Here is a 12,235-nt window from a genome sequence, read left to right as displayed (position 1 = left end):
GGAACCTTATGCACACTTACCAGGGAGTAGATACGGTTAGGATTGGGTTGAGATACTACTTTTGTACTTCATTTGGTATTTGTCCCAAGTCATTAACTGCTATGGGTAATTTGTCAGTGATTACAGATGGGGAAGGCCATTGCTATGTTGACCTGGGTTCAAGGTTGAAACCATAGTCTTTAATGAATACACATCCACACCAGCACTTCTGTCACATTTTACTTCAGTTTTTGCTCCTTACCCTACAGATTCCAGTCTTTGTGCATTGTACGTATACATATATTTTTTTTTCTCATCAAATTGCAGATTTGCAGAGCCTCTGTATGCTTACTTAGGAATAAGCTTTACAATATTCAGTTGGGGGTTATTCTTAAGTAAACATATTTTATGCACACTTGTTGAGGGGAGGAATAAGTCTGATTGAAATATGTGGGACTTGGTTCTCAGTAGATATACATAGGCTTGTTCTGTTATTTTATTCCGAAATAATGCCACACATTTTAGTTGTACTATTGCACTATATGTGGATTATTGCACATTACTGCACTATTGCATGTATGTGGATTATTGCAAATTTTGCACAAGAACGAGATCCATGAGATCCATGAATAAAAAAGCAGGACAATGGCTGTGAGAAAGAACAGTATGAGATTTATGTCCAGATCAACGTGGATTGGCTTTGTTTGCATCTCTAAGTACATGCTTTTGTGGAAAGAAGAAAGAACCAAAATCAAATAAGGTACAATGACAGATTTCTGTAATTTCTATAGAGAAATTCTGCTCCTTCATGTGAGTATGAAGTCCAGTTTTCACACACATATCAGAGGCATGCTCATTACTATGTCCATGCTATGTCTTGCGCTGCTCTAGTATGTGTGTATATATTCCACCTGTCTGATTGGGGCTGGGGTTGTGTGACGTGTAGGCAATGCACCATGTAATAGAGTGAATGTCGCCAGCATTATATTAATCCCATAATCCATTATTAACAACATAGGTAGCAGATTTGTGTTTTCCCCAAAGCATCATGGATACAGTACAACAGAAGAGGTGCCAAATGCACCTGTGAAGGTATTGTGTAAACCAGCCCTGAGTTGCAGATCATGCATAATATTACTGACCAGGATATAATTTTAACACTCCAAAATTATTAAGATAAAATAAGATAAATTGGGAATTGCACACATGCCTTCCTGCTGCATGTGTAAAAATTTTCCATTATAAATTAACAATTTTAATGTAATACAGCATGCCATACAACCAATTAGGAATAACAAAATATATAATAGTATACATTTAACTATTAGGTTAACTATTTGGTACATGTGTTAAAATATCTGAATTTCCTGGAAATGTAATTTAATAAAGTTTTATGACAGGTAATTTAATCTGAAGGAATGCTATTTCTTTCCCATGTGTAAAATCCAGAATTCACTTTCCCAATTCAAGTACTTAATCCAGAGAAAAAATGCTGCTGTTTATACATTGACAGCTTTCAAGGAATTTTAAAATATAAAATATGCACACTCGCATTCAATCAAACTACAATACATAGTTTAAAACACAGCTATATTAATTCTGGGGTACAGTGAATATAAGAGTAGCATGTTCTCCATGGAAGAGATTTTATTAAAAGCCTTCCAAATAATTTATTGTAGTCCATAAAACAAATTTAATAATCATATCTGTGGACTAAGTGTATTGATGATTTGATTGCAAATTGCTTAAGTGGCATCTAGAAAGCTGCTTGAAAAACTGGTAGGCTGAATAGAAATACATCAGTTTTAGACAGTAATAATTAGGTACATGATGCTGCCCTTTATTTTACCTCTACTGTGGTGCAAGCAGGGGTTTATTCCACAGCCATTACAGCAGCATCTTATACCAGGAGACTAAAGAAGAAGGCGACTAAAGCTAGGCAATTTTTGCCACATTACTATTTTAAACATCTAAATTCTCTATTAAATACTTTCACAGGCATGAAAGTGCAAGGTTGTTCCAGCATTTCTTAGGATGCTGTTTGGGGCACAGATGCTACTCATCTTTTTTCTGTCTACCCAAGACCTAAATTTGTCTCTCTTGTGGCACTCAGGGGCTTCTAAAGATTACTTGCACAACTGTGCTGACAACGCTGCCTCTAGATCAAGTGAACTCTGTGCCAGAATCTTGGGTCCTTGTTGGAACATCCATGAGTGGATTTCTCATGTGAGAAATAGCACTAAGATAATAGCAGTTGTGTTGGGAGGGTGAATCAAATTGGGGTTGTGACACTGGAAGGGGAGATTGTAATTCCCTGATTTCAGTACCTAAAAACTAGTGTTTGCCATTTGGGGGGGGGGGGGGAAGGTGAAGAACATGTTTGTACCAGACAAGTATTTGTGAGTTTTCCCCACAGGGCAGACAGTTTCAAAGAGAAACTTGAATATGGAAAAGGTAATGGTGGAAATAATTAAATCCCTGTTCCGTAAGCCTGATCTGACACCTCTTTCCCCCACAGCTAGTTTTTATCTTTGTAAAATTAAGAAGTCACAAATCTCCTAACATTGCATTTAGTTTGGTGCTGAGTTGCCTGCTTATTCCTGTACTGGTAGCCTAGTGTCGTTCATGTTTTGTCATATATACTATTTCATGAGTATATTACCTCATTAGTTCTCAGTTAGGTTGGAACATTGATTGTACCAGTGACACCGCTACTGGTGTCCTTTTTACTGTGGAGGGAGAAAGAAGCAAACACTGTAAAAAAAAAAAAAAAAGTATAGTGGGTTCTACATTGGAGGTTGGTGTTAAAAGCAGGTCCTAAGTGTGAGGAAGTTGAAGACTACTTTTGGCTCACTCCTAATAGGGCCAATAACGTTCTGTCGGATTAAGTTCTTTTATGGCTGTTGCAAAGTGCAATGCACTAATCCACATGGCGTTGTCCCCCCAGCAGTGGTTTGTCAGCATGGGGATGTGGGGGAGGAATGTGTGGAGACCAGAGTGGGAAGAGGGGTGGATTGAGGCTGGGAAGAGGATGTTATCAGTGACAGAGGTGCCTCTGATACCCTAGCCCCCTTTCCAACATCAGTATGCCTTTTTGGATCCACTTGGATTTGCACCAGCTATACATAGTTGTATAGCTAGCACAGGTCCAGGTAGACACATCCAGGCAGTAAGGGTTTACCTCTGGGCAAGAGAACAAATGTTCCCTTTCCTGGAGATGACTGTTTGGGCCTGGACCATCCCCCATGGTATACAGCGTCTGCTCTATTAGTGTGGCTGCATCACTGCATGGGAAGATATGTAGGATTGGGCTGCCCATTCTGTAATGCACAACGAATTGGACTTCCTTATAGAACAGTCTTTTTGCAATAGCTCATCATGCAAATATGCATAGTGTGGGTTTCGGGAAGTCTTGATTACATATGCTGTCTGATATAAAATGGATTATAGAGAATTTAATTAATTGTGGCCATGTTCACTTACTCTTATGCCTAGGGAATGCTGCTCTCACTTATGGAATCACTTTTATTGCATCTAATGATTGTGGTGCTGTAACACACATCTGAATAAAAGTACTGTACACATAGCCCATATTTACTGTCTTTCTGTATAGTAATTGGTAAGAATAGGTTCACAATTTCAGTTTAAATTATAACTATCATATAACAGATTCAGTGTAGGTATATCATCACCACTGGTGAGAATGAGCTAGTGATCTCCAATGAAATGAGGAAACAAATCAGGGAGGTGACAAGGAGGGACAGGGTTGTAATCATGGGCGGGGACTTCAATTATCCTCATATTGACTGGGTCAATTTGCTGGTCACAAAAAGGAGAACGGATTCCTTGACATGCTAAATGACTGCGCCTTAGAGCAGCTAGTCATGGAGCCCACCAGAGGACAGGTGACTCTGGATTTAATATTGTGCAGTACTCAGGACCTGGTTAGAATGTCAATGTTACTGAGCCATTGGGGAACAGTGATCATGCTGCAATCTGTTTCGACATGCATGTTGGGGGAAGAATAACGGGCAAATCTCTCACAAAAATCCTTGACTTCCGGAGTGCAGATTTCCCTCAAATGAGGAGGCTGGTTAGAAGGAGGTTGAAAAGGAAGGTAAAAAGAGTACAATCTCTACAGAGTGCATGGAGGTTGCTCAAATCAACGGTAATAGAGGCCCAGCAGAAGTGTATACTGCAAAGGGCTCGACTCAGTCCAGTCTCTAACATGGCTAACCAGCCAAGTTAGAGAGGCCGTAAAGGGCAAGGAAGCTTCCTTCCATAAATGGAAATCTTGCCCTAATGAGGAGAATAAAAAGGAACATAAACTGTGGCAAAAGAAATTTAAGAAGGTGATACAGGAGGCCAAGAGAGACTATGAGGAACACATGGCCAGCAGCATTAAGAGGAATAATAAAAGCTTCTTCAAATATGTTACAAGCAGGAAACCCGCCAGAGAAGTGGTTGGCCCTCTGGATGGTGAGGGAGGGAAAGGGGAAATAAAAGGAGACTTAGATGGCAGACAAATCAGAAGGCGTTCGACACGGTCCCTCGACAAAGGCTACTGAAAAAACTCAACAGTCAGGGAATTAGAGGGCAGGTCCTCCCCTGGATTGAGACCTGGTTGAAGACCAAGAAACGGAGAGTGGGTGTGTAATGTCCATAGCAGGAGGAGGCCCCTTCCCTGGGGTTGTAAGTGAGCACGAGGGGCTTACCCGGTCCTTGAATGATGGTCAGCTACGGATTAACAGACGGAAGGCGGGTATAGTTGTTTGACACAGGCGGTTTAATAGCGTCAGCCGTTTCACATTCATGAGGACTGTTACTTCACAGACCTACACACATCATGCTGACTTGTGTTGCCGCCGTCGGATGGTCTCTGGACCCGACCCTCCCCGTTCCTGGGCATTGTCAGCACCAGCTTTCAGCTCCAAATCCCTTAGCCCAGGGTCAGGGTTCTTGGAGGATGCACCCCTGCTGGTCGGGGTCAGGCTGCCTGGCCTTGGGAGGGCCCCTGATATCTCTGTGCTGGTTCCCCAGCCAGCTGGCCCCCACGGGGTGTAGTTGGCTTCAATCCCCCGTCTCCACGACCCCGTGGAGCATGTCTCTCTAGGGGTTGCCCTCTGTGCCCAGGAGAGTCCTGGGTCGGGGAAGTCTTCCCCCCCAGCCTCCTCTCTCCAGGGCAGACATCTGTCTCCTCCCTCTGGAGGCCTCTCTCTTTTCCCTCAGGCAGGGATGATACTTTCCCTCTGGCTTTCCTCAGGCCTTACTCACTTCAGGAGATGAGTGACCTCTCTAGGCTCCTTATGAGGCCTCTTCCCTCTTGGGCTGGCCCCACCCCTCCTAACCACGTGCCTGCTTGGTGTTCCCAGCTGGTCCTTGTTCCTCCTCCCCGTAGATGCTCTGTACGGGGACCCCAGTCCTGCAAGTACTCGGGTCTTACTCCGGAGGAGGCCTCTACCCCAGAGGAGGCTCCTGGGGAGCTCCCGGCCACCCGGGCTGGATCCAGGTGACAGGGTGTCAATGGGCAATTTTCACAATGGAGAGAATTGAAAAGCAGTGTGCCCCAAGGATCTGTCATGAGACCAGTGCTCTTCAACCTCTTCATAAATGACCTGGAGACAGTGTTGAGCAGTGAGGTGGCTAAGTTTGCAGATGACACCAAACTTTTCCAAGTGGTGAAGACCAGAAGTGACTGTGAGGAGCTCCAAAAGGATCTCTCCAAACTGGCAGAATGGGCAGCAAAATGGCAGATGCGTTTCAATGTCAGTAAGTGTAAAGTCATGCACATTGGGGCAAAAAATCAAAACTTCACATATAGGCTAATGGGTTCTGTGTTGTCTGTGACAGATCAGGAGAGAGATCTTGGGGTGGTGGTGGACAAATTGATCAAAGTGTCGACCCAATGTGCGGCGGCAGTAAAGAAGGCCAATTCTATGCTTGGGATCATTAGAAAAGGTATTGAGAACAAAACAGCTAATATTATAATGCCATTGTACAAATCGATGGTAAGGCCACACCTGTAGTATTGTGTCCAGTTCTGGTCGCCACATCTCAAAAAGGATATAGTGGAAATGGAAAAGGTGCAAAAGAGAGTGAACAAGATGATTGCTGGGCTGGGGCACCTTCCTTATGAGGAAAGGCTAGGGTGTTTGGGCCTCTTCAGCCTAGAAAAGAGACGCCTGAGGGGGGACATGATTGAGACATATAAAATTATGCATGGGAAGGATAAAGTGGATAGAGAGATACTCTTTACACTCTCACATAACACCAGAACCAGGGGACATCCACTTACATTGAGTGTTGGGAGAGTTAGGACAGACAAAACAAAATATTTCTTTACTCAGCATGTGGTTGGTCTGTGGAACTCCTTGCCACAGGATGTGGTGACAGCATCTGGCCTGGATGCCTTTAAAAGGGGATTGGACAAGTTTCTGGAGGAAAAATCCATTACTGGTTGCAGGCCATGATGTGTATGTGCAACCTCCTGATTTTAGAAATGGGCTATGCCAGATGCATGGGAGGGCACCGGGATGCAGGTCTTTTGTTATCAGGTGTGCTCCTGGGGCATTTGGTGGGGCTGCTATGAGATACAGGAGCTGGACTAGATGAGCCTATGGCCTGATCCAGTGGGACTGTTCTTATGTTCTTATGTAATGATAACAATTGTATAAGTTCAGAATAACCTGTGCTAAAAACAATTTCCTTTGAATCACACTTTCTGATTTCTAGCATTGCATGTGTTCTAGAACCATGAAGTTGCAGTTACTGGGCTAGATACAGCAAATGGTCTGACAAGTGAGCACTTTGTCAGAGATAACATAAGATCCTTGGCAAGCAAATAGTGCTTTGCCACATAACATTTTCTGCAGTTTGCTTGGTAAAGCAGGTGGCTTACTCAAGGGTAGATAATTGTGAATGCTTTGAACTCACAAAGCATTTAAAAATGCACATTTACCTTCAGTCCATCCTTTTAGGTATTCTTGGTTTTGTTTTCTATTTTGTTTTGTTTTTACTATGTGTTGCTAAAATCCTGAAGCTAAGCATCATTATTTTATAACTTTTCATTCTTTTTGAGTTTATCTTGTGGGTCCCCTTCTGAAATCTTCACTTCTGGTATTTTAGTCAGTTTTATGACCAAGTACCACAAGATGTGCAGTTTTGTTTGAAGCTATGGTGTGCTCACACACAGGAAACTGCTGTGTGTTTCTTTAACTACTATGTTTCATTGTTGGTTATTAGGCAGGACTTTATGACTTGCCTAATAAACAACAACGAAACATAATAGTTGGTTATTTTTCCTTTGTCTTTTCCTGAGTCTTTAATAGTGGGGTTGAAAAATCCAATAATTCCACAATTTCTTCTGTATCTTTTGAACATATGGTATCTGGTTTCTACTTTGCCAACAGTCTGAGGCAAAGAGGCAAAGAAGGAAGGCCCATAGCCAGGGAGACAGACCAGGGACAGACTACACTTGCTCCCGGTGTGGAAGGGATTGTCACTCCCGGATTGGCCTTTTCAGCCACACTAGACGCTGTGCCAAAACCACCTTTCAGAGCGCGATACCATAGTCTTTCGAGACTGAAGGTTGCCAATACCTATCTGGTTTCTATTAGTTCTCCCTGTTATGAAAGACTATTGTGTGAGAATATGCAACAGCAAATAGGGTAGGGGTGAAAAACTATATATATTTTAACCAGGTCAGGCACTGAGGCCTGATCATGATTTTTTTTTCTCCTTTCAGCGCATCTTCTTAACATTTTTAACTGTATATTTGATGGTAGGGTTACTGGGGAAAGAAACCTTCTTTTCATTACTTAATTACTTCCTCAGAATATCTCATAGGAGATTGTTGTAAGATCTTAAAGGATATCCATTGACTCAGTTGGGTCCTCTCTTAGTTTCTTTTTGTCCAGCCGGAAACATAGCCAACAGCTGAGCTTGTTTTGGTAACCTCTGAGAAGCTCAGACACACTTGTCATTTAAAGTTTAAAACACACACACACACACACACACACACACACACACACCCCAAACCTCTAACAAGAACAAGGTGTATAAGAAAACTTGCGCTAAAGTCTGTGTGCTTTCAACTTGTTTTTTGATGTGAGCTCTTTAAAGCGGTAAAGGCCATCATTAAATTAGTTCAAATGTGGCAGATTCCACAAATTCACACCTGGCACAAGGCCTTTTAAAAAGCAATATAAAACCACATCTTAGCCTTTCAGAAACTTTATGTTCATATCAGGATCTGAGTTTTATGATCTTTGTAATCTCTTTGGTGAAATATATAGAAGCTGTGTTAGTGTGCTTAAGGGTATATAGCCTATAGGCTATGATGATCCTACCTACAAGATCTTGCAAGTTAAGCAGGGTCATGCTGGGTCACACGTGCATAGAAGTATTCTGAGACACAAAGCTGCCCTAAGCAGTGCAGTTAGCAGCACTCTCCCCTTCGAGTTAAAATACAAATTGCATTAGGAACTTCTCCACCTCTTGGAAGGATCAAATCATTCATGTTCCTGACAATCTTGCTGTTGCTCAACATCTGACAGCTCTTTTTATAAAGGTAGGAACCTAAAATTCTGGAATCCTGATCAAATGCTTGCTAGTGTAATTACTTTTCTTTTGTCTCTAATTTTTTCCTGTACTATAAATCTAGTACAGTATGGATTTTACCTTTGCTTTCACTTTCTAAACTGACTTGCATTGTAGTGCAATGTTAGACTCTCCAATATTGTTGAAGTCCACAAGAATAGTTTTGGTTAATGTAGATTATTCTTGTTGGTTTTGTACCATGGCTGTGCTATCTTCTTTCTTAAGCATAGTTCTGCTCATCATCTTGCTTAAAAAGAACCATGATTGTGAAAGTGTGTGACATCAGTTTCAAAGGATATTATTTCCAGTTGGGGCCACAGGCCAGAAATTTCTTGAGCAGTAGACACATTTGATTTTGGATGCTGCTGGGGAAAAAAGGACTTTCTATGATGGTTTGAGTTTAATTGCTAAAAGTGATAAAAAGTTTAATTAGGCAAGAATAAAAAATATATTGTATAAACCTTGATATATGTATACATACTTGATATACGTATATTGTTTTTTAAACTTGTTGGTTATAAACTCCTTTTGTTAACTGCCTTATTGAACAATGGGTATAAAGTGAAAAATAAATACAACTATGTATGTTGTTTCAGTGTTTGCTGTTGGTTCCAGAGTACCAAAAAGTGCAGAAAACAATATGTAAAAGTGTTTTTTTTTAAGTCTGGTTTTGATGAAAATATTGGGGAATAATTTTGAAAGGCTGATACTTAAGCAATGATGTACTGTACAACCATAGCTGACCACCTACTTCAACTAAGGATGTTTTTAATAGTGACACGAAGAGCTTTTTGAGTAGTGTATTCCTAAGCTTCTGTCACACTCCTGCCAGGCCAAAATGGTACGAAATTTGTGTGTGTGTGTGTGTGTGAGCGCACATATGTCTATGTAGATAAAGGAGCTGACCTGATTCTGAGAATCGGGTATATGGGATAAAGTAAATTGGTTGCAACCCATTCCTTGTTCTGTCAAAACCAGGGATCAGGGACAGGTTTTCTCCTTTCCCCAATAGTTTCACTTAGTGGACTTCTTACATCAATCTGTTATGGCAGAGTCGTTGCCATAAAGCATATCTCTGAGATTTCTGTCCATGTCTTCACATTGTACAAATTAAAAAGTATAAATCAAAGGCAGTATCACGGCATCAACTGCAAAGAGCCAGCGTGGTTTTCTCAAGAACAAGTTTTTCCAGACAAACTTTATCTGCTTCTATGAAAGTAAATTATTTGGTAAATTGGGAGAATGCAGTGGAATGTTACTACTGTATTCTGGAATATTGTGTCCAGTTCTGAATGCCACCTTTGGAGGGATATTGATGTACTGGAGTGGGTCCAGAAAAAAGTGACTAAAGCTCAAATCCTAACCCACTTTCCTGCGCTGACATAGCTGTGCGGGTGGGGCACGTGCTGCATCCTGCAGTTGGGGAGTAATCACGGAGGCCTCCTCAAGGTAAGGGAATGTTTGTTTCCTTACCTAAGAGGTGCATTGCCCTTACGTCGGTGCTGGAAAGTGGGTTAGGATTGTGCCCTAAGATGACAAGGGGGCTGGAAACCATGTCCTGTGAGGATAGATTGAAGGAATTGGACGTGTTCACTTGGACAAGAGGTGCTTAAGCAGTGACATAATTATTTCTACATATCTAAGGGGCTGTCAGAGAGAGAAGACTTGTTACTCAGGAGGATAGGGCCAGGACAAAATGGTTTAAATCACATCAAGAGGGATCTTGTTTAAATGTTAGGAAGAACTTTCTGATAATACAAAGAGTTAGACAATGGAACACTCTGCCTTGGAAGATGGTAGGCTCTGCATTGTTGGAGGTCTTTAAGCGAGGGTTCTCCAAACCTTTTGGCCAAAGGGCCATATCAAATACCTGGTGCAGTGTTGAGGGCCGGAAAAAACATTTAAATATAAAATTTAAATAAATAAATTAGAGATGGAACTTAGATGAATAAATGAATGAATGAATGGGCTCATTCATTTAACCTCTCTGGCCCTCAGAACGCCCTCCAGACACAACCAGAGCACAGCTCTGGTCGTGTTCAGTCGAGTGGGCCAGAGGCTTTCAGGGGGCAAGAGGCTGGCTGCGGGTGGGATAGAGGCTTGCCACGGGCCACATCTGGCCCTGGGCCGGGGTTTGGAAACCCTTGCTTTAAGCAATGACTGGATATCAGTCTATCATGGATTCTGTAGATGTAGACAGTCTGCATTTGCAGGGGTTATTATTTTGTTAGGTCCATTCCAGCTCTGATCAACAAGAACTGATTCTGTATTCATTGTAGAGTTCATGTTGGAATGAATAAGAGAGAATACAGGTGTGCCTCCATATCCGCGGGAGTTCTTTTCTGGAACCCCCTGCAGTTAAGTGAAACTGTGAATGTGGCTGACGCCTCCCCCCAGCTTCCAGAGGGTCCTCTAAGCCCAGCAGAGGCCATGGACATCTGTTCATGGCCTCTGCCAGGCTCAGACTGAGACCTAGAGGGGAAAAAAATCACTTCCAGTTTTACGGGAAAACCGGAAGTCATGTTTTTAATGCCTTCTAAGGCATTAGGAGGCCCGGGGTGTGTGTGTGCAGGGAGACTCCTATGAACCTGATCCACGGATAACTGAATCTGTGGGGGCTCGTAGTAATACTGCAGGACCTCCTGGTGTGCACATTGGAATAGTTTTATCTGCATTCAAACTGTGTTCAGGAATGCAGTGTTTTCTCCATTGCAGCCAGGGTGAAACCATGTTATGTATCAATGCAAGTAATAAAAGCCTTACGGCTGCTTCTTCTAAGCAAAGCAGCTTTGAAAGTAGGCAAATTGGAATTTGGCATTGGAGGTCTGTGTGCTTAACCCTTCAGCAACCTGCTGGCTTTCCTTTCCACCCTTCTCCCATTCATTGCAGGATCTCCTGCAGATAAGTATTTACTTTGTAGATGCACTCTCGAGATGCTGTGGGAGAAAAATCAGCTTGGTGAGAGGATTGCAGGTGAAAGTGATGAGTGGTTGTAGGGAAGAAAGGGAAGGGTTAAGTTTCTATGAGCAGTTTTGCTTAGAAGGAGCAATTGTGAGTGAGTTTTACATACCCTGGCATACAGAGTGTAGTTTAGTCCTTACTGAGAAGGAAAAGAACAGCTTGCATGCACTCCCAGGAGGGTAGGAAGGTGTACTGCACTAAAATTCGAGAACCCTGCCCTGAGTTCTGGATAATGCAGATTATCTGGATCTTTTTGGGTCTGCTTTCTGACCTGATTTTGGGATTGAAATAGTCTTGGTGGCCCTGGTAAGTGACCTAATCTAGGAACTATGTGGAGGAACGCACAGGCTTCAGTAAATGTGCTCACTTGCATGCCAGCAGCGAAACTCTTTTTGCTGGCATGCACTTCCAGGAAAACTCCTTGCTCTTGAGAGAGAAACTATGCCTTCTGTCTTCCACTTCGTGAGTTCTAGAGTGGGTATTTCTATTTCATGAAATGGGCTTTCCAAAACATAGCATGTGTCCCTGCTTTCTGTGCAAAAATCCAATCATCAGGGAAAGAAGTCCTGTTTCCTTTCTGCAATGTGGAGGAAAGCACAATCTTACTGTCCCTTCCTGTTAGATTTTTTCAGAAGGTAGCCCCTAGCCATGATTGGTACTTTCTACAAAAACCCAAGCTACAGGAGAAGAATGATCT

General features: G+C 42.3%; 1 protein-coding gene across 6 annotated transcripts in view; it reads left to right on the top strand.

Annotated features, from left to right (window-relative positions):
- Positions 1-12,235, top strand: part of IQSEC1 (IQ motif and Sec7 domain ArfGEF 1) — a 452,630-nt gene that overhangs the window by 332,653 nt on the left and 107,742 nt on the right. The window lies entirely within an intron of this gene.

This window comes from Tiliqua scincoides, chromosome 2, assembly GCF_035046505.1.
Source record: "Tiliqua scincoides isolate rTilSci1 chromosome 2, rTilSci1.hap2, whole genome shotgun sequence".
Lineage (NCBI taxonomy): Eukaryota > Metazoa > Chordata > Lepidosauria > Squamata > Scincidae > Tiliqua > Tiliqua scincoides.
This window is presented reverse-complemented; position numbering and strand designations above follow the sequence as displayed.